The 19,800-nt window shown below is 43.2% G+C and overlaps 1 protein-coding gene across 1 annotated transcript in view; it reads right to left on the reverse strand.

Moving 5' to 3' along the window:
* The window catches only part of efna3b (ephrin-A3b), a 78,225-nt gene that overhangs the window by 45,707 nt on the left and 12,718 nt on the right, over positions 1 to 19,800 (reverse strand). The gene's annotated exons all lie outside the window — the stretch shown is intronic.

A 19,800-nucleotide genomic window follows, 5' to 3' on the forward strand; every position in this document is an offset into this window, starting at 1 on the left:
GTTTCTGAGCGACACATTTAACCCCTAATTCCTTCACTTTTATATGGAATGTAAGGTGTAATGCAACACTTCTCTTTCCTTTAGCTGAGTAGCTTTAACACTCTGAAACAAGCACTGTATAAATATCACACTACAGAGATGCCTGTTTTAAGCTGTAAAATCTCGATCTAATTAACAGCCAGCGGCGTCTTGCTTTGGTTTGTCTATAGATTTGAGATGTCTATCTGTTGGGTCATGCTTTTCCAGAGGGCTGACTCTAACTCATCTATAGAGACAAAGAATGGATTGCTATTTTTTCTTTATGCACAATTTATGCATCCCTGCTGTCTCTGCCTTCCTTCCTCCAGCCTATGACCCAGAAATCAATTGAGGTCTACCGTCTTTTTTAAAAGGAGAAAGAGAGGAAATCAGAGTGGTAATGAAACACAAACTTCAGGTCTCACTTTTTTTTCTGTGGTGTTATGTTTATTCACTCCTCTCTGAAATGTGTACGTTTTTATGAAGTGGCAACCTGAACTTGTTGTTTGCTAAGCTGTATTGTCTGGTGCCGGTGTGCTGATGCAACACTTTAAAAAAAAAAACAATTATTGGCTTCTCATTCACACTGACTGATTACCTTCACTGACTGAATTAGATGTCTCTGGGGATTTCTGTGCTGTTTGTAATTGAATGGGAATTAATGAGGCCGAGAGGTATGGCAAGAAGTACTTAAAAATGTCTTTAACTATGCGTATTAAAACAGAATTAACAATGAAGGGATGAAAAATAAAAAAAAAGCTCTGGTCACAATGGAGTAACTCTTTCAGTGCCTTGCTAAAGGGCATAAAATTAGTGTTTGTTAAATGAGAGAAAAGCATTCGGCTGTGTTTAGACCAACATTAGCACTGTGGGAAAAACCCAGGCCCTTCATTTTACAGTGCAGCTGCTGTTACATGATACATGTAAGGTGTCAGCGGCATACTGGTTTCACGATATGCCATTGTATGAAAATTGACTTTTATCATACCATGTACATTTGCTTCTCTACGGTACTGTAAAAAAACAATGCAACCAGACGGAGAATCTCATCTGTGCATGCACGTCTGAGACAATGTCAGAGAGATGCGAGGCTGATATCACTGATTCCCATCCACCACCAAAAAAGAAATTAAAGTTAGCAGCATGGAATTACTCTGGATATCCCAAAAAATCTTTAAGAACATCATCCATTTGTGCAGATTTACGTATGTGTACAGTTTATAACTTCAATCTCTAACGACAAAACGTGTGAACATTTAAAAATCGTTATATTATAAAATGCGCCGCACACATTGCGGTAATTTCTGACTTACAAACACACACAAGGTTTCTTAGCAACCTCAGAGACAACCTGCCCCCCGTGCTCTTGAAAGCTGGCACAAAGAAGGCACAAGAGTAGCGCCCAGTGCCCGACCTCGCATTTCCAGGTGGTTAAAGACCTGGCATGTGTACGATCCCTAATGAACAGGGCTGGTCCCTGCGGTTATTCCACAGGCTAGTCAATAACATGTCGGGCAGGAAATCCAAAGTGTGGGATCATTTTGAGAAGGTGAAGGACGAACCCAAGGTGATATGTAAACTCATCTTCATTGGTCGACAACAAACATGACGTATCATCTGAAACATGGAAGTAGCTACATGCCCATTAGCCCACAGCGTCATTAACAGGCGGCTCGCTCAGTGTGTGACGTGCACTTGTAGATAAAATATAGGCCTATATTAATGAAGCTTCATTAGTACGGTTTTGTATTTCTCTGTAATGTAGCACAGTGTTAACAATGTTACTGATACTATTCTTTCTCACACCTTCAACTCAAACCATTGTGTTGCCCCGCCCAAAATATATCATTTAATAATCAAATTAATATCATAAACATGCAGGCGACTAGTCGACTAATGGCCCTAAATGACGACTATTGGATGGCTAGGAAAATTCTTAATCGGGGGCAGCCATAACTGCAACCCTTGTTAAGAGCTCCAGAGAGAGTATTCTTTTAAAACAGTGTTGTTTTCAGTCGCTGTTTTCGAATCACTCTTCCCCCTCCTACATATATTCTGCCAGTCTAAGCACTCAAACCAGCCTTAATCCCAGTCTCCTCACTGGGCCCAGGCCGCTGAAGCTCCTATGTCATTTGAAAATGATTATCACTCAGCAGGTCGCTCTGTTCTCCTCCATATTTAAAGACTTTATCAGGATCATTATTCAGGAAGTAAAAGTTAAAAACTGATGAATAAGGATTACGCTCTCTGCCATTCTGTGACGGGGAGTGGCAGTCATTAGCAGCAGTTATTAATAGACAGGCTATTAGCTTAGGTCGGAGCTTTGTGTCAGACTCTGTTACAGTTACACTGACTTTCTGTCTCCCTCCTCTGCTTTCCTCTCCCCTCATTGCCTCACCCATCTCCCCAACACATCCCCTCCGTCCTCCTTCGCCCTGCTCCCGCTTATCCACTCTGATTTCCTACCTTGACTCATTTAGGCCTCTCCCCTCTCACACTCTCTCACACTCTCTCACACTCTCTCACGTTCATGCACTGGCCCTCTCTGTCACTTTACTCACTCACACAGTTCTCCTCGCTACAGGCCCAAACCACTTCCCCACGGCGTTGTCTATCTAATCCTGTTTTCCATCATTCCGCACTCTCCCCTCTTTTCTCGCATCATGCTATTTCTCACCATAAATCCTCAAACCACCACCGCCCCTTCGGTCGCCACGCATCATTTAATAACACACTCTCACCTCCCTCCAACCCATCTTTTCCAATCTCTCTCTCTCATTCACTTCAGCCATGACCATGCCTATGCAGATCTTTTTGATACACACTGGTTTTTGTGCCAGACTTCCATCCACACTTCAATTTTTCAGTTTTTTTTCTAAAAGTTTGTCATCCAAGCTGAAAAAAGATCTTTTCTTCCTTTGTACAGGTGGCAAACACAAAATTGTTCCTCTCCCGTATCATCTAGTTTTCAAGGTAATACTAAGCAGTGATCAAACGTCGCTACCAAGAAGTAGCCCCCGGGTTGAGCCTTAACCTGTGGGTCCTGCGGCTTGACCTGTGGGTCGGGCGGTAGCTTGTAAGGAAGAAGTTATGAATGACTAACCAACATTGTGCAATAATCCACCTTCCACCTTTTCTTCTCCTGTCTTCCTCCCCATTACATCATGTAAACAAACCACTGTACCTATCAGCTGTGTGCTCATGTACGCAAAGCATGTAGGATATCAGCCACGCACTTGAGATCATACTTAGGCTGTGATGTAACCACTCATCACATCCTTTACACTGTGATATTTACTGGAAATGACAGTACAGCCAACAGCAAGTAGGTTGTGATTAGAAATGGTTATTACCAGGCACTCTCAACTGATTAACGCATAGGTTTGCGTGTGAGGCGGGCGGATTAGCTCTCATAACGGGCCGGGTTGGTATGGGTTTTAAAAGACCCTGACCCACACATCATTACAACTGAGGCATGGGTGAGGGTTTGATGAATCCCATGCCGCCAAATCACATTTTGTACTTGCACATTATCTGACAACATGAACGTAAAGATGTGTCAATGACACACCAGTCTGGTATCATCTTCTATGCTTGCTTAAGAAAGAAACGATCACAGAGACTCCGAAGAAATGGACAGTCGGCTGCTTAATGCTGCTGCCTGGCTGATGTAAGGGTGGGTGATATGGATCAAATTAATGTTGTGATGAATACAACACCATTACCTCAACTTAATTGTGTTGAGAGTCCACGTAGGGTGATTTACTTAAACTTCATCTTGGGTTGTGTCTGAAATATCTATCTTGTTTATTCAGTCATTACTCTGTAACAATCGCCCAGTGGTTTACTTTACAGTAAGCAGTTTGACTTTGTCGGTTAGAAATCTTATTTTGTGTCATCACTGACAGGTGTTGTGATGCAATTTTTAACATCTATAAAAAGGTGACGAACTGCATTGTGGGATTAATAGTAGAAAGTAGCATATATGCCATGGACACTACATTTTGTTCCATTTTGAGTTGCCTTTAGGAAGCTATAGGCTGGATCCCAACCTTCTGGACTTGTGGACTGAGCCCTCACGGACTTTAGTTGTACATAGTGCGACGTTTTCACTGTCATCATGTTAAGTTTGTGAGGAGTAAGACTGCAAGCAGCTGATAGACAGTCCTCGAGATTGCAACAGTTTGCAAGTCTGCAAGTGTGGTGAAGTCGGGACATTTGGATTCATCCATATAGTGTGTTCATTTCACTCTCTGACACTTGAACACAATGCTGGGCAGTAAATCACTGCACTGTATATTAAGTATGGAGTGATTTCGGACACAGCTCTAAAGTTTTCAGTATCTCACACTGAGGAATTTAATAAAAGTTATGATGCTGACATCAGAACTGCAGTATCTCACAATGAGAATTTTATGTTATTGAGACATTTATGGTTTTTAAACTTTTGAAAGCATTTTTGAAAAAGTTTCATTTTTAGGGTGGAAATCATCTTCTTGTGTGGCGAGACGAAAGAAAAAAAAACTAAACACACGCCTTTATGTGGCTTCGCTCTTCACCCTTCATCAAATGTGGCTTCACCCCAACACTCGGCCTCCTCTTTATTCCTCACTAACGACCTCTCTGTCCATCCCTCTATCTTTAACAAATTCCCTCATTTCTTCCCAATCATCTTATCTCTCCTCTTATCGCTCCTCCATTGTGGAGCTGTGACCCCTCGGAGAGAGAGAGGCCGGGGGAGAGACGGTTGCAAAGAGGGGGAAAAAGAGCGGGAGAAAGGGAGAGAGCGGCAGAGGGTAAGGTTTCGATTTCACAGCAGACAAATAGGCTGACTTTACGTAGGTAACCTCTGTAAATGGGTTTTCGATCTCTAATTCTCAACAGATCTCTACAAACGATTACATAAAGACACACGTGTGAGAGAGAGAGAGGACAAAGAAAGAAGAAGAACAAAAAGAAGAAGAAGAAGAAGAGAGAGGGAGACTCTTAGACAAACGCCTACATAAAAATTGACGAATCGCCTCAGAGTTTCCCGGTGGTTTCGCAGTCTGGTCGATGAGTCAGAGACTTTAGAGTCACACTGACTCCTACACTAACCAACACATAAACAAATCAGCATTTAAACACTGATATACACATATGGCTGTCGCCCACACTGAATATGGTTGGAGGTCTGACCTTAATTGCTCTCCCACTGTTTCTTAGGTTGCCCGATGCCGGCCGGATTTTAACATCGCTTTGGGAAAAGAACTTCGACGCTCATTTATGACTTTTTCTAACATGACTCCAGACACCACTGATGTGACCTTGGAAATAATGCGTCTCATTAGTTGTAGCATTTTTAATATTACACAGATATGTAAAAGGCAACTGTTTGCTGCTGACTGGCTGTGCGAGAGGCGTACTGCTCCAAGAGATACACACACACAAACAAACTTTTTACTTTATTCGGTTACTTCCTTGAATTTGTACTGAGTCCTATTACAAAGTTACTCCTTAAAAATAAAAATCATACAATACTTTGTTGCCGACTAGACAAACAGAAGACACTAAGGTACAAAGGGGAGCATCATTACCTCACAGCAAATTACAGTATGTTTATTTGGTTCAGCATCTCTAAATTTAGACGTCTGTTTCTCTTCAGTGTGACAACATCATAGGCGCCTTAATGCACAGGCTTACCGGGGCTTCAATCCCAGGCCCCAGGCCTCCGACTGAGTACCAGGGGGCCTCAAGAGACATGAGCTTAGGAAAGTTTTAAAATAAAAATTATAATATATATTTGCACTGCTTCCATTAATGATATTAGGTCAGGGAAGGTGCAGAGGTCTTGCAAGGATGATCAGCACACTGTGGTGTGGAGCAAAATGTATTCACGTTTTGTGATTCCTCAAAATCACAAATCGGATAGCCATAGCATCGGACAGCGATGCATCAGCTACAGAGATAACAAGGGGCTTGCAGAGAAATAGACCGGCAAAAAGCACCTGTGAAGGTAAACAATAACTGGCTTTGTAACAGTTTTTATATCAGTTCTTTGCTGGTGATGTTCTTCTCTTTATTTTCATTAAAGGGTTTTATTGGAGGGCGAGTCTTTCCTTATCTGCTGTGTGAGGGTCCAAGGACAGAGGGTGTCATATGTTGCAAAGCCCTCTGCGATTTGAGATATTGGGATATAGATATAGATACAAATATTTAATTGAATTGAATTGAACTGTACGCAGGTTTTTGAACTGAAAGTGCACACAGACCACCTGGCTAATAACCTAGCTTTGTCTTATTATTGACAAGTTTTATATTCTGTTAACTGATTAGGAGGGCACTCCATTTACTATTTGTCGCTGTCCATTGATGGGTTTGCTGAATAAATGTTGCCGTGGAATCTTGTGGGGAGAAAAAAAGGCCTCCAACACGTCCATAGCTCCAGGGCCTAGACTAATATTAAGGCGCCTAAAGAGAACATTGTTCATGTCCTGAAAAACAGAGATAAGGTCACAGCTGTGGTGTTTCCTTATTATCTGCTTAATGGAGAATAAGAAAACTAACTTGTAATTAAGAATTAAGATTTCTAGAGTGGCCTGTTAAGTAAAATACCATACAATGATCAATAAAAATGGAAAAATATGACAAAGCCATCTTTACATTTTTGTAAACATTTATCCATTTATGCAGGGTAGTGAAGCTGGAGTCCATCCCAGCGTTAACTGGGTGGGAGGCAGAGCTCACCCTGGACAGGACACCCACTTTCGCAACTATGGGGACGAATTTCAGTTTACCCATCACGCATGATTTTGAGGTGCTGGAGGAAACCAGACCGCCCAAGGGAGAACTTGTATGCTGCCACAGAAAGGCTGTTAAAAAACGGCTTAACGTTGTTTTAGTTTTTGAAATGTCTTAAGATTTTATACAACACTGCTGAACTTCTAACTATGATTTTCTAACCACAAAAATTAAGATGATGGTGCTGTAATGACTGGTCTGTTGATCAATAAGTCAATTGACAGAAAACTGTCTACGGGCTAGATAATAATTCATCATTTATCAAGCCAAGACGCCACACATTTGCTGCCTCCAGCCTCTTATAATACAAAGATTAGCTTTTCCCTACTTAATATCACTGCGAATTGAATATCTTCCATCAGAAAAAAAAAATCAATTTCAAGACATCACCTTGGGCTATGAGAAATTGTCATGGCCATTTTTCACAATTTTTGGACACTTTATAGACTTAACAATTAATCTAGAAAAAAATAGATCGACAGACTGATCAATAATGGAAATAGCCCTCAATCTGAAAACTATAATGTGCTCTCGAGCAAAGCATTACCTCCAATTACAACACACTCACGTACGCATGCACATAATCACTCAGAAATCACCTCTCTCTAATTCCAAGGAGAATTTCTCTTTGGTTCGTCAGTCTGTGAATCAGCAGATATAAAGTCATACTGACAAGAGATTTGGCAGCCAATGAAGAGAGAGTGAGAGAGAGACAGCGGCAGAGCTTTAATAAGCCTGATCTGTACATTCTGTTTATTCCGTCTCAGCCCAAATTGCTTCTAGGTGCGGCTTGTTCGCAAAGTAATTCTCCCCCACCATATTTAATTGTTTTATTGTGTCATTACTTCATGTTGCCGGAGCATTAACGCGCCGTGCATTCCACTACGCCTATTAAACTGTAATGGCTCTACAAAGCAATATACGTCGTGATCAGATGTACACACACACACACACGCACGCAGACACTATCAAACGCACACACACTATTAAGCGCCAATGGTGCCAGAGAGTGATATGAGGCAATATTGCGGGCGAGCAATCTGATGAAGTGTGCAGAAACAGTCATTAGCCGAGTCCTCGTCCCTGTTCAGTTTACCACACACTTAACGTCTTAACGAAGGAGCCGCATTGCTTTCACACTGCATCGGCTTATAATCACTCGCAGAAACACTATCAGAATTGTTACACGCGCTCACTTTGTCACTCATTTACACGCAGACAGTTCTGCTTGTTTCTCTCGGCTTATGGGACAAGCTGTGGAGAGAGCCTGAGAATATGTGCATACATTACGGCACGTGAGTGCGAGCTAGCGCGAGAAAGTCTTAAATGTTTCTGAGAGTGTGAGAGGAAGTAATAAGATGAGTGGAGTGCGCTCGTCTGCTGAGAGAGGGATGATGGATCGTCGAGGAGAGGCAGGTGAAGCTGAATATCTCCCTACAGCACCGGTCATAAAGCAAGAGAGCAGCCTCCTCTCCAACAACACAATGAGATCAAATAACCTCCAGTGCCTCTAAGCGCACACACACCTACACACACACACACACTTGGAGGTGAAAGCAACATCAGTGGCTGGCACTGATATTCAGGCTTCGCTATGTTTTGAAACATCCATCATATTCTTGAGCAGAAAGAGAAGCAATGAAAGTATAAAGGCGAGCACTCTTTGACACACTCCTCCCCCTCCCCTATCTCTCGCAAAAACACATATACGCTCACATGCACAGGTGGGGAGGAGGGGGCGCGCACGCAGATAAATACACAGCAGTCCATGAAGTATGCGGGTGAGAGTAGGTGAAGTAAGATGAACAAGCAGGAGAGGAGGTTGAAGTAGAAGAACAAATCCGAGTATAGGAAGGGGAGGGAGGGAAACAAACCAAAGTGCTCAAGTGGAAGGAGGGTCACTGATGGAAGAGACTCTCCAGGGCTCTGAGGGGGGATTAGGACCCAGGGAGTGTGTGTGTGTGTGTGTGTGTGTGTGTGTGTGTGTCTGAGTGTGTGTGAAAAACTGGGAAAGAAAAAAGGAATGGCATCAATCTTGCTGAATCTGATCGCTACTTTTTTTCATAACAATAAACCTGTGAGCAAGGCATTTTACAACCAGCATCTGTCACAAAGCCTTGACACCGCCACAGTCCCGCTGCCTTTCTGTCCTCGACAGTCATTAACAGCCCTCTCTGACTTCTCGCTTTGGTGTGTTATTGTGTGTGAGCGCTTGTTTGTGCGTGCCTGTCCACATGTGAGACTCCCCATTGCTATACAATGTGTGTGGAATTTCACGCCGTAATCGGCTGGGGACCGGAACACACGGCAAACAAAGCGATCTGCACAACAGCGAGGCCGTGTCTTTGCACGCACGTAGTTTGCATCATGCTGCAAACGCACACACATCTCGCGAACAGGCTGGTGAGGTGTAGTCATCTTTGAGATTCTGCACTTTGCCCTCTCCTGCAGATGGCCAATTATATGATCAGATGTGGTCCGATACACCGCGGCCACACACGAAACGCTGCATGCTCGAGCTCCCTCCACACACACACACACACACACACTCACACACAGAATCATAGGATGCCTGATCATAAAAACATCCACCAGCATGGTCCTGGGGGGTAATTTAGGATTAGGGTGTGCTGTGCTCAAAACAGCCTAAAACATTCTCACATTGATATGGAAATTAGACCAATCTACCACTGGCGCAAATGGCAAAAAAACAGTTACTTAAATGGCAAAAAAAACCACCAGTGTGTACATGCACACACACATATACACACACAGAGAGATATGCATATGAATGGCATGCGAGGGATCTGTCCCAGAGCTTGGTTGTGCCTATCAAAGGCTCGTCTCTCCCAGAAACCAGTCGAGGCCCAGCCTTACACACTTAGCATTAGAATACATCAATGGCACAGGAATGGAGGCACGCAGGCTTTCATACTCGGAAAAACCCACCTTCAGCCTCTATCTTCCCCTTTTCACTCCCTCTTTTGGTCCATCCCAGCCCTCCACCCCCACTGTTAGCCCTCTCCTATTATCTCCTGCTCCTCTTATTCCCCCCCACCACCCTCCTCCCACATCTCCCTCTCCCGTCTTAAGACTCCACTCCCCCCCTCCTCTCCAGAAGGAAGCCTTTTTAACCGTGACCAGAACTCGGAGCCGCATGGACCGTGACCACATAGCCATACAACACCAGATAGGCTGTGTGTGTGTGTGTGTGTGTGTGTGTGTGTGTGTGTGTGTGTGTGTGTGTGTGTGTGTGTGTGTGCGTGTGTTTGTGTGTGTATGTGACTGACATAAAATAATCATAGTTAGGCCTGCCACTGCTCAGTCACCCTCAGAGTTGTGAGTGTCTTGTACGGGCTGCTTCAGATCCTGTTTAGCTCCGTGGGATTCGCTGTCTGGCAATCAGCATTCACCCCAACACTTCACCGACTAACTGACAAACTCCACTTAATGGAATCAAACTTGGCTCATCAAACGTGTGTCAGTGCATGTATGTGTGTGTGTGTGTGTGTGTGTACCGTCACTTGTCTGTCGATACCCAGAGACAGCCTTCAGCCAGAGAATAGGAGAAGGAGGTGAGAAAAAAACAAGCCAGCTCTCCGTTACTCTCTAATTACAAATGACAAACCTGCTACCAAGAGTCGGTCTGGCACCTGACGACGCATGATAACCTCTCAGCTCTCTGCCGATATTCAGTGGCAGACTGGAGGCTGTCCGTGTGTGTGTGTGTGTGTGTGTGTGTGCTGACTGACAGATTAAAACAAGAACAACAAAATCAAACAGCGTCCTGCCCTACAGCTCTGATTTCCAATGACAAAGCAAGAAGTCTACGGCCAATATCTCACCTGTCTTCCTCTCTTCATTGCCCTTTTAGTTTCCCATCCTTTACTTTTAGCCATCGATTTTCTCCTTCCTTCCTTCCTCTCTCACTCATCCTCCGTCCCCTCTGCATCATTTAAACACCAGCCGTTCTTCTCCAGATCATCCATTTCCTCCCCATCGCGTAATAATGAGGTTAACGCTGCATTGTGGCTTGTACTCTTACTGCCTAATACCTCTAATTGCACTGTAATGATATCAAAGGCCATCAACTGTAAGTGTCACGTGATATAGATATCTTCGCAACACCGGGAGGTTGTAACCTGTTCTCACACTCTCACTCTTCTCTCTTGCACACCCTCGACTCTGCTCCTGTACTGTAGTACTCTTTTATTTGAGGGGAGCTGTACAAGGTTACGGAGGATGGATACTAGAGACGATATGATACCTGAGTACTGATACCAAAACATCTCAACACAAGGTCCATGAAGTGGCTGTTTAGTGGCTTTCAAAATGATGTCATCTTGATCAGCAGGAGCCGGTTACACTGACTTCAAACACATCGCTAATTAAAAACAGGATATAGCACACTGTTTTTTGTTACTAAAAATGTATGTTATATCTGCCAGGTTTAACTGTTAAAAAACGAACTGACAAAGCTGATACTGACATTAGCTTGATAATAGTGTGACCCCTTTAGACACCACAGTGACTTCCTGTTTAAAGCTACAGAGCTTCCTAGAGCTCGACTTGGTCATTACTTAACTCTTAACCGGCTACGGCACCGCTCTCATTTTACAACCCCCCTTTCATAAATCACTAGTTTGAAAGTAGCTAGTAGCTACTCCGAACTTCCGACTCTTAGACAACATCCACACTAATGCGTTCTCCTTTTGAGATGGTGTTTTAAAATGAAAATGATCAACGTACGCACAAGTGTTTCAGCACCAACACCACTGTGCCCATATTAACATGCATTACAAAGCACATCACATGACCATTCATGCATACTGGGCATGCGCGTACCGAAGTAAACAGGAAGCAAATTGTGCTCTCTGCAATTGGATGACTGGACTGCCAGCAAGGTGGAACTGTTAATGAAACTAACTCGTGAGTATCAGACGGTCAATGCAGCAGAAAACAGAGCATTACCCAGGAGTATTATCCATCGCCGTAGAAAGTACACACACGAAGGATGAAACCACAAGATGCAGACCGAGCTATAAGATTTTATCTCGACACGTTGTGACTTATAGGACCCAATTAGGAAGCAAACGTGGGTGTCTGCATCATCATGTCCAAAAGTCTCCACTTCCAGCCGTCCTGACTAAAAGAAATCCCGAAGTTCTCAAACCTAAAACAGGTTCTGCAGCATTTTCAAGTCTCTCCATTTAAGAGGTTTCAAAATACCAGCGTAGTGTGGATGCTAGGCGTAAACATAGGAATAGCTTGGCAAATGGCAACGTATCAGTGTGGATGTAGCCTTAGGAGGTGTTGGTATAACCCAGTCCAGGAGGAGTTTGCCCATTTGTCATGGGACTGTCGATCTTCAGTCTAACATTTTGAAGAACTTTAAGGACTTATCTCCCATATTGGGTTTCAATTCTGGACTTGGAAACAGCAGCTGAGAAAATAATCCCACCACAAGATCAATTTAATGGCTATTCTGGGGTTTTCTGGCACATTATAAATGTTTGCCCAGTTGTCATTGGGTGATTGGGAAGTCTTGTTTTTCTGTTTTAAAAAAAACTTCTTGATCTACTAAAAGAAGCCAAATGCCTCCAATAAATTCAAGGGTTAAACGTTGTCAAACCAAAGCCTAAATAAAATGGTCTTAAGTAATATTTGATGTGACAAAGAGCAAGGATTCAACGCTAAGTTTTGTGTTTGACAACTTTTGATGCTCTCTGCTATGGAGAGCATTTCATCGGCTCCAAAAGTGTACAGAAGCACCAAGATAAACATGAGAACATCTTAAAATGTGGAAAAATAAAATGGAGCAGGGAGATAAAGAGGGAGACACACACAGAGACACTCATATATACACACAAACAGCGGCCTGAATGGACCGCCAGACATGGGTTCACGCTACAGGAGTGAGCTTACACTTCTTCCCATTCATACTTAGCATTGAGTTAGCATTGACTCCCCGCTGAATAGCCTTGTGAAGGCACAGGACGATGCTAACCGGGAGGCACTATCGCTAGCCGCCCTGCTCCTTGGCGGAATAGCCAGGGCGGCATTGATATGGTAATGTCAGGGACATTTCAGGGCCAAAGCTTGGGACCGTGGGCGCTCTGTGATCCTCCAAGCCCAAAAAGGACAGATCTCCAGGGCATTGTGATTTCCCCAGTCAAGGCCCTGAGTGATCAGGATAAGCCCGACCATGCCGCTTTAGTGCTGTCACTCAGCCGCTATTGTGGTCATGTGAACGGCCATTTTCATCACAATTGACCTCGGTTTTGGCAGTACTGTTCTGCAGGGCCCTCCTTTCTCTATTCTTCTGTGCCCTCCCCTCCTTCCCCTTCGCCCTCCATCAATGATTTTCTTTTTCTCTGTCTGGTCTTTCTTGTTGTGGGCTCTCTCTGTCTTTTTTTTCCACTCCGGCAACAACAGAGGCCCACAGATATGGTTGATGCAGAGTTTTAACCGGTTTCTCTGCCTATCTACTCCCATCTCTGCAGACCTTTCCGCTCTAAGAGGAGAGTGTCATGGAGCCTTTGATTATCTGAACTGATACTGTAAAAAATTGCACCCCGTGATGCAATACATATGCTCAGATTTACCGTTCACCTCAAGGGGGTAAAACACTCAACGTGTGTGGTGTGAGCGACAGCTTTTTTACACACGAAACGAGTGGGCAGATGGGTGTCATCATTCTGTGTTTTATTCAATCACGGTTTAGCAAACATAGGAGTATATGGTGTGTGTCATTCTATATGTTTGCGCATGGAGGAACGTGTGTGTGTGTGTGTTCTCTCTTTGCTCCACTTTACTTGATCAGTGCTGGAAGAAAATAACAATGTACTCCCCTGAGGAAGCTGTGGGAGGTAATGACAGAGATGGTCCCTGCAAGACGAGTTTTCCCTGCATGTGTGTGTGTTAGTGTAAGTGTGTGTGTGTGCATATATGGAATGGGGTAAAAACAAGGAAGAAATGGAAAGAGAGGTAGAGAGTGTAGACTATGCATATGTATGGGTCTAATACATGTGGGTAATGTGTGTGGGTGGTATGCTTGTAGGCTGTGGGGCATTCACATGCCTTCTTCCTCGCTTTCTCTCTCTGCACCCCCCCCCCCCCCCCCCCCCCCCCCCCCCCCCCCCCCCCCCCCCCCCCCCCCCCCCCCACCCACCCCCCCCCCGCCNCACACACACACACACACACACACACACACTCACTCACACACACTCACACACACACACATATACGTGCATACTAGGATGGGAGGAGAGTTTGCCTGGCTGCGAAGAACTCTGCTCCATCAACACAACACATCCTATTTCTCAACATCTCCTCCCACATCTCCCTCTCCCCCCTCCACCACCTTTATTTCTCTCTCTCCCGGGAAGTGACACAGAATTCTTTTTAACTGCAGTACATTCATTACAACAACCCTGCAACCCCCACATCCTCCACACACCCCCTCCCCACCCCACCCCTCTATCCTCCACCCCTCCCTCCTCTTTCTCCCTCCCTATAACACAACTGAAAGACAGTGTACATATCCACCTCCAGCAGCCGCCCTGCACTTGACGCTTTCATTAAAAACATGATAGTCCAGCCGGAGAGAGAAGTTGGCTGAGAGAGGTAGTAAACACTCATTCATATGTGCGGCCTTACTACAGCAGTGCTAGCACATTCCCGAGCCTCAAAGCGTAGGAAGGGAAAGCAGAGCCTACAGACAGCGTGGGTGTTAGCACTGAGGCCAGCCAGCATCTCTAGCTCTCAGCCATCCTCTTCCTATCTGCCTCCATTGAGAACCGTGGACTCTGTTCAGTGTGCACACATGTACACACAAAGACGCAGCTGTCCCTCATGTAAATGCATGTGCGCATGAAAAAAAATACATTGCATACCAAAGGTCAAAAACACAAGGGTATACATGAACACACACACATGCACTACACCTCAGAGATAATGCTGGATGAATAGACTATACAGTGTACTAATATATGCTGCAAGTCAATAGGAATGTGTCAATTGCCATTGCAGGCAAGGTTGCAAATCAATGACTAGGACTGCTTTATGGAAGTATTGGATTTTTGCATAGCAGTGATGAAGTATCTGGATTCGTCAGGTATTTAATTCAGTGGATGAGACAAAAACAGACTTTCTGTCTGCTTGTTTCTGCTATAAATGATTTCTCAGAAGACTTTTCAGTGGGTAACAATTACCACAAAGTTCTTGCACACAAGAAAATTGTATCGATAAATGCATCCCTTGTTGATCCCTTGAACTCGCTTCATTAATGGTGCTTAGACTTCGATTCGAGTGTCCTGCCCCAGATGGAGCCCAGCCCGTATGGGCTTAAAAGACACTAATCCGGGGGTCTTGAAAGTTTTTCAGGCCAAGGAGCCCTTAACTGAAACAGAGATGGAGCTAGCTGTTAAAATGATCATTATTAACAGGTTAATATATTTTTACATCATAGATTCATTTGACAAGGATTCATGGGTAGCACTTAGCAGTAATTATCAATGCTGTTTGCTGTGAATGAAATGGATTTTTCTTTTTTTTTTATGAATAGGCTGATTTATCTTTGCTGATAATGTGTTGCATTCCTGTTAATGCCTATTTTCATACATAAATAAAATAAATGATCAAACAATAATTTGCCGGCCCCCTTGCAGTAACTGAGGACCCCCTAGGCCAGGGGTGTCAAACTCATTTTAGTACACGGGCCACATACAGTCCGATTTGATCGCAGGTTAGCCGGACCAATAAAACCATTGCATAATATCCTATAAATAACAAACACCTCCACATTTTCCCCTATGTTATAGTTTAAATAAGTACATTTTAAGAACGCTAATCCATTTACAAAACAGATGGCAAACAGCCTGTGATGTCTTCAGAAGAATAAATGCAATTTCAACAATATGTCTCAGTTTCCTCATTCACTCAGTCTGCTACCCACTGTCATTGCATGTGCATTTTTCTATACATTTCCACTCCTGTGTAGTAATCCTGACATCACCACACTGAAGCTGCTGGTTCACAATATTTTGCACAAGGTTCAGTATCTTTAAAATAAGCATTCATTGTTTTTTAGAGAACTGTATTCTAGTCAGGGTGGAAAAACGTCTGTTTAACTTGGTCCTGAAAACCGACACCTCTTAGCCTTCAGAAGTGCATCACTATTAGGTGTGCAAAGTCATCCAGTGGGCCGGATTGGACCCTTTGGTGGGCCAGATCTGGCTCCTGAGTCGTATGTTTGACACCCCTGCACTAGACATCAACAACCAGGACGGCCACATGACGAGTTATAATATATAGTTCCACAAATTCAAAAGGAAAACACGCAAAAACATTAAATTTCCATGACAAAAGGTCTTATTCTGATGGATGCTATGTTCTCTAACTCTTGCAAAACCAAGAATTCCCTTATTTAAGACCAAGCACAATGCCTTTAGATCATCAAAACAGATCTGGATTACTCAGCTCAAGACACTGACCAGGGGGCATTCGAACACAAAATTAAATTCATCCTCCACAACACCAAGATCACAAAAAACCCACATAAACACTGCTCTTGGGGAATCCTTTTATCTGCCTACCTCAGTTGCCAGTGGTCTTATACAAGTGACTGACAGTGTGCAGGATTTTTGGTTCTTTCAGCAGAATTTCACCCCAAAATTACTCTTATGTAATCTATATCGATCTTGCAATTTAAACTGAGCATTTAAAGGCCGCAAGTCACGATTATTTTCAATAATAAATAAACCTCTCAATAATTCTTGTGTGCCCGTCCAGCCGTACAAAATTCATCCATTGCGAATGATATAAAACAGAGAATTTCCTACATTTGAAAAGCCTCTGTTATCAAAATAGTTGTTGCAGAGTGACCGATCCATTAAGCAACTTACTGTTTCAACCAGTATACCATGATAGAAGATTTTATCCTCATCCCTGACTTTTACTCACATTAAAGCTGCAACTAATTAATATTTTCATTATCTACTAATCTCAAAGCCCAAGATGATGTCTAAAAATAGCTCATTTTGTCCGAAACCCCAAAACGTTCCACATTTATCAACAATATAAAACTGAGAAGAGCAGCAGTCCTCACATGAGGAAGCTTGAACCAAGGAATCTTTTGCGTTTGGCTTAAAATGATTGATTGATGATTAAAATGCCTGCCAAGTGATTATCTATTCACTGACACAAATGTATCAGCTACATGTTTCAGACTCTGGTCTCACACACCGGCTCCACAAAGACATACAAATTCCTTAAAAACCACAGAAGAGCTGCAGAATTATATTGGCATTCAGCACACCGACACAAACTGGCCGAGATGTAAAGCCAAGAACAGGAATCCCTCATAAAGGAGCTGCAAGAATTTCTCAGAAAATACACACACACACACACACACACACACACACACACACACTGAGGGCTCATTGTCTGATCTGAAGAGAGACTCGAGAGTAGTACGGTGATGCAGAGGAGGACAATGAGGAGGAGAAGAAGAAGTGATGCCGAGAAGACGAGCCAACGGGAGAGGCAGCGGGAGAGACGGAGAGGCAGAGGGAGGAAGGGGAGGGCAGAGCGGCAGATAGAGAGAAAGAAAGAGAAAGAGAGAGAGAAGGAGCAGGCTGAAACGTCCAGGAGAGGAGTGCAGTGTCTGTAGGACGCCATCGATCCAACACTGACAGAAATAGACAGCCAGACCAGAACCAAGAGAGGCACTCAGAGACACACTGACACACAGCAGTGCTGCTGACCGTACACACATCTGCACAGCAGGAGCCATTCATACATGAACAAGCAAACACATTCAACAGCTACACACAAGCAGCCACGTGCACACACATGAACACTGATGGAGGAAAAGTGCTACACCAAAATTAATATTTGCATGTTTTCACAGACAACACAGCCGGTTTGAAACCATAATGACATGTTGCACAGGCATCGATCACAACAGTGTGTATGGGCCGGACCAAGCTTCGCTCTGTGCAACACCACCTGCAAGCAGCTGACAATCACATGATGAGCTGCAATTTTCATGTGTCCACTGAGCTGCTTTTTTCTAACCTTTGTGTCCACCTCAGTCTGCTCATGCTCTTCCTGTCTTTGCTCATTCCAAGATGAACCAGTTCAGCTAAGGCTAAGCAGGGGTGTACTGTACTACCCCTGCATTACAAGTAATGGACATCAGTAAGAGTGGGGTTAATTGAGGACTAAGTACTTCTCATGTTCCCTTGTTTAAACTCTACTTCTGCTCTTTACTTGAGCATATTTTTGAGCCAGCAGTCTATTTTTTACCTCACTATATTTGCCATTTACACCCTTGTTACAAGTCTGCTCTAAATGCAAAATGGGATTTAGTGTAAGGCAGGCGAGAATGCGAGGAGCACCTCTACCACTAATGCCAAAACGCGAGCTAAAAAAGAAGCACCACCTGTCTTTTGACTATAATGTGATGATGACGGAGCAAAACTCTGTGCAAAGAGGAAGCATCAGGAGAAAAAAATAAAATACAAAGCAATATAATAAGGAAGCACCAAAGAGAAGAGACAGACTGAATGAAAAAAAATATTAAAATGGAAAGTAACTTGTACTTTGAGTAATTTATTAACCGGCTACTTTATCACTTTAACTTGAGAATAGATTTTCATTGCTCTACCCACCACTGAGGCTGAGGCTAGACTCACTGGGGTTTGCCAGACGATTTGTGCACTTACATGAACATAAATGTCTGCACTTGCGTAAACGCGCAAGCATAAAACCCCCAGCAGGAGCTATAAAGAGAAAAAGTAACTTCCCCTATCTTATACTTAACCCGGTGATTTGCGAGTCATTTCCTCATCAGGTGTGAAGCTTCCTGCAGCAGACAGATGTTTTCATTGTACGGCAGACGCACAACTGTCAGCAGATTCAGACCCACTGATTTACTCATTGACATTGAGCTACTATATATCACAAAATGGAAAATAACCCTAGTAATGTTCTGTTCAAGTGCTGTATGCTTCACGTCAGATTAGTGTTGTCACGATACTGGAATTTGTCACTTCAATACAGTACCTTGAATAGTTTCAATATTTGATATCATTTTTATTACCAGGGGAAAATTTGACATTGAAGGCATATACTATTTAAATTTTTTATAAAGATAACGAGCCTACAAGACAAACATCTTTTCTTGGTTAGTAGCTGAGAACAGCAGAATGAATGTGGTAAACATTAGAAATGAGAGAGCAAAAAGCAAAGCTGGGACCGGTGTACTGACACTGTTCTTGGCGATATGACAAAGTAGTAAAAAAAAAATATTACTAATTCAAGAATATAGAATTTCAACAAAATAAGTGATATAGTTTTACATGTCAACCGAACAGTTTGCCTTCAATTATTCAGTAAAACTAAACAAAAATGATCTGTCTCTCATTTCTTTAGTTTGTGAACAACAACAGTAACTCAGAGTGAGATTCAGATTCTGTATACAATATTAATAGTATAATCTACCACAAATTACACATTTAAACAGCTCCCAAATACAAAAATGTCCCCTGGGATCTATATATATATATATATATAAATCAACAGGTGATTTCCTTCTTTTAGCAAAATTCTTAATGACTGAATTGGGGGTTTTTTTCCACCTGGACCTTTATGCTCTGCCATTTCAAACGTTTTTTGTTACCAAAGGTTTATGACAAAATCACTTAATGACACAACCCTGTCCACACTGCAAGAGAGGAGAGGGAGAGACGCCAGAGGAGCCGCTGAATGAGTTCCCTCTGAGCGGTAAGTCACTAAAAGCGTCTGAGACGTCCGGGGCTGTTCATAAAACATTCAGGACACCAAAGTTTATTCCACACTACTGAAGCTGCTCCTCTTTCTGGAACCACCACAGAGTCTGTAATAATTTTGCTTTCAGCCATGCTTGTTGTTGCCGCAGGTAACAGTATGATATCAATATGTCAACAAGTTGAAATATCGCAAAGTATCACAATATGA

This window comes from Epinephelus moara, chromosome 6 (assembly GCF_006386435.1).
Source record: "Epinephelus moara isolate mb chromosome 6, YSFRI_EMoa_1.0, whole genome shotgun sequence".
NCBI lineage: Eukaryota > Metazoa > Chordata > Actinopteri > Perciformes > Serranidae > Epinephelus > Epinephelus moara.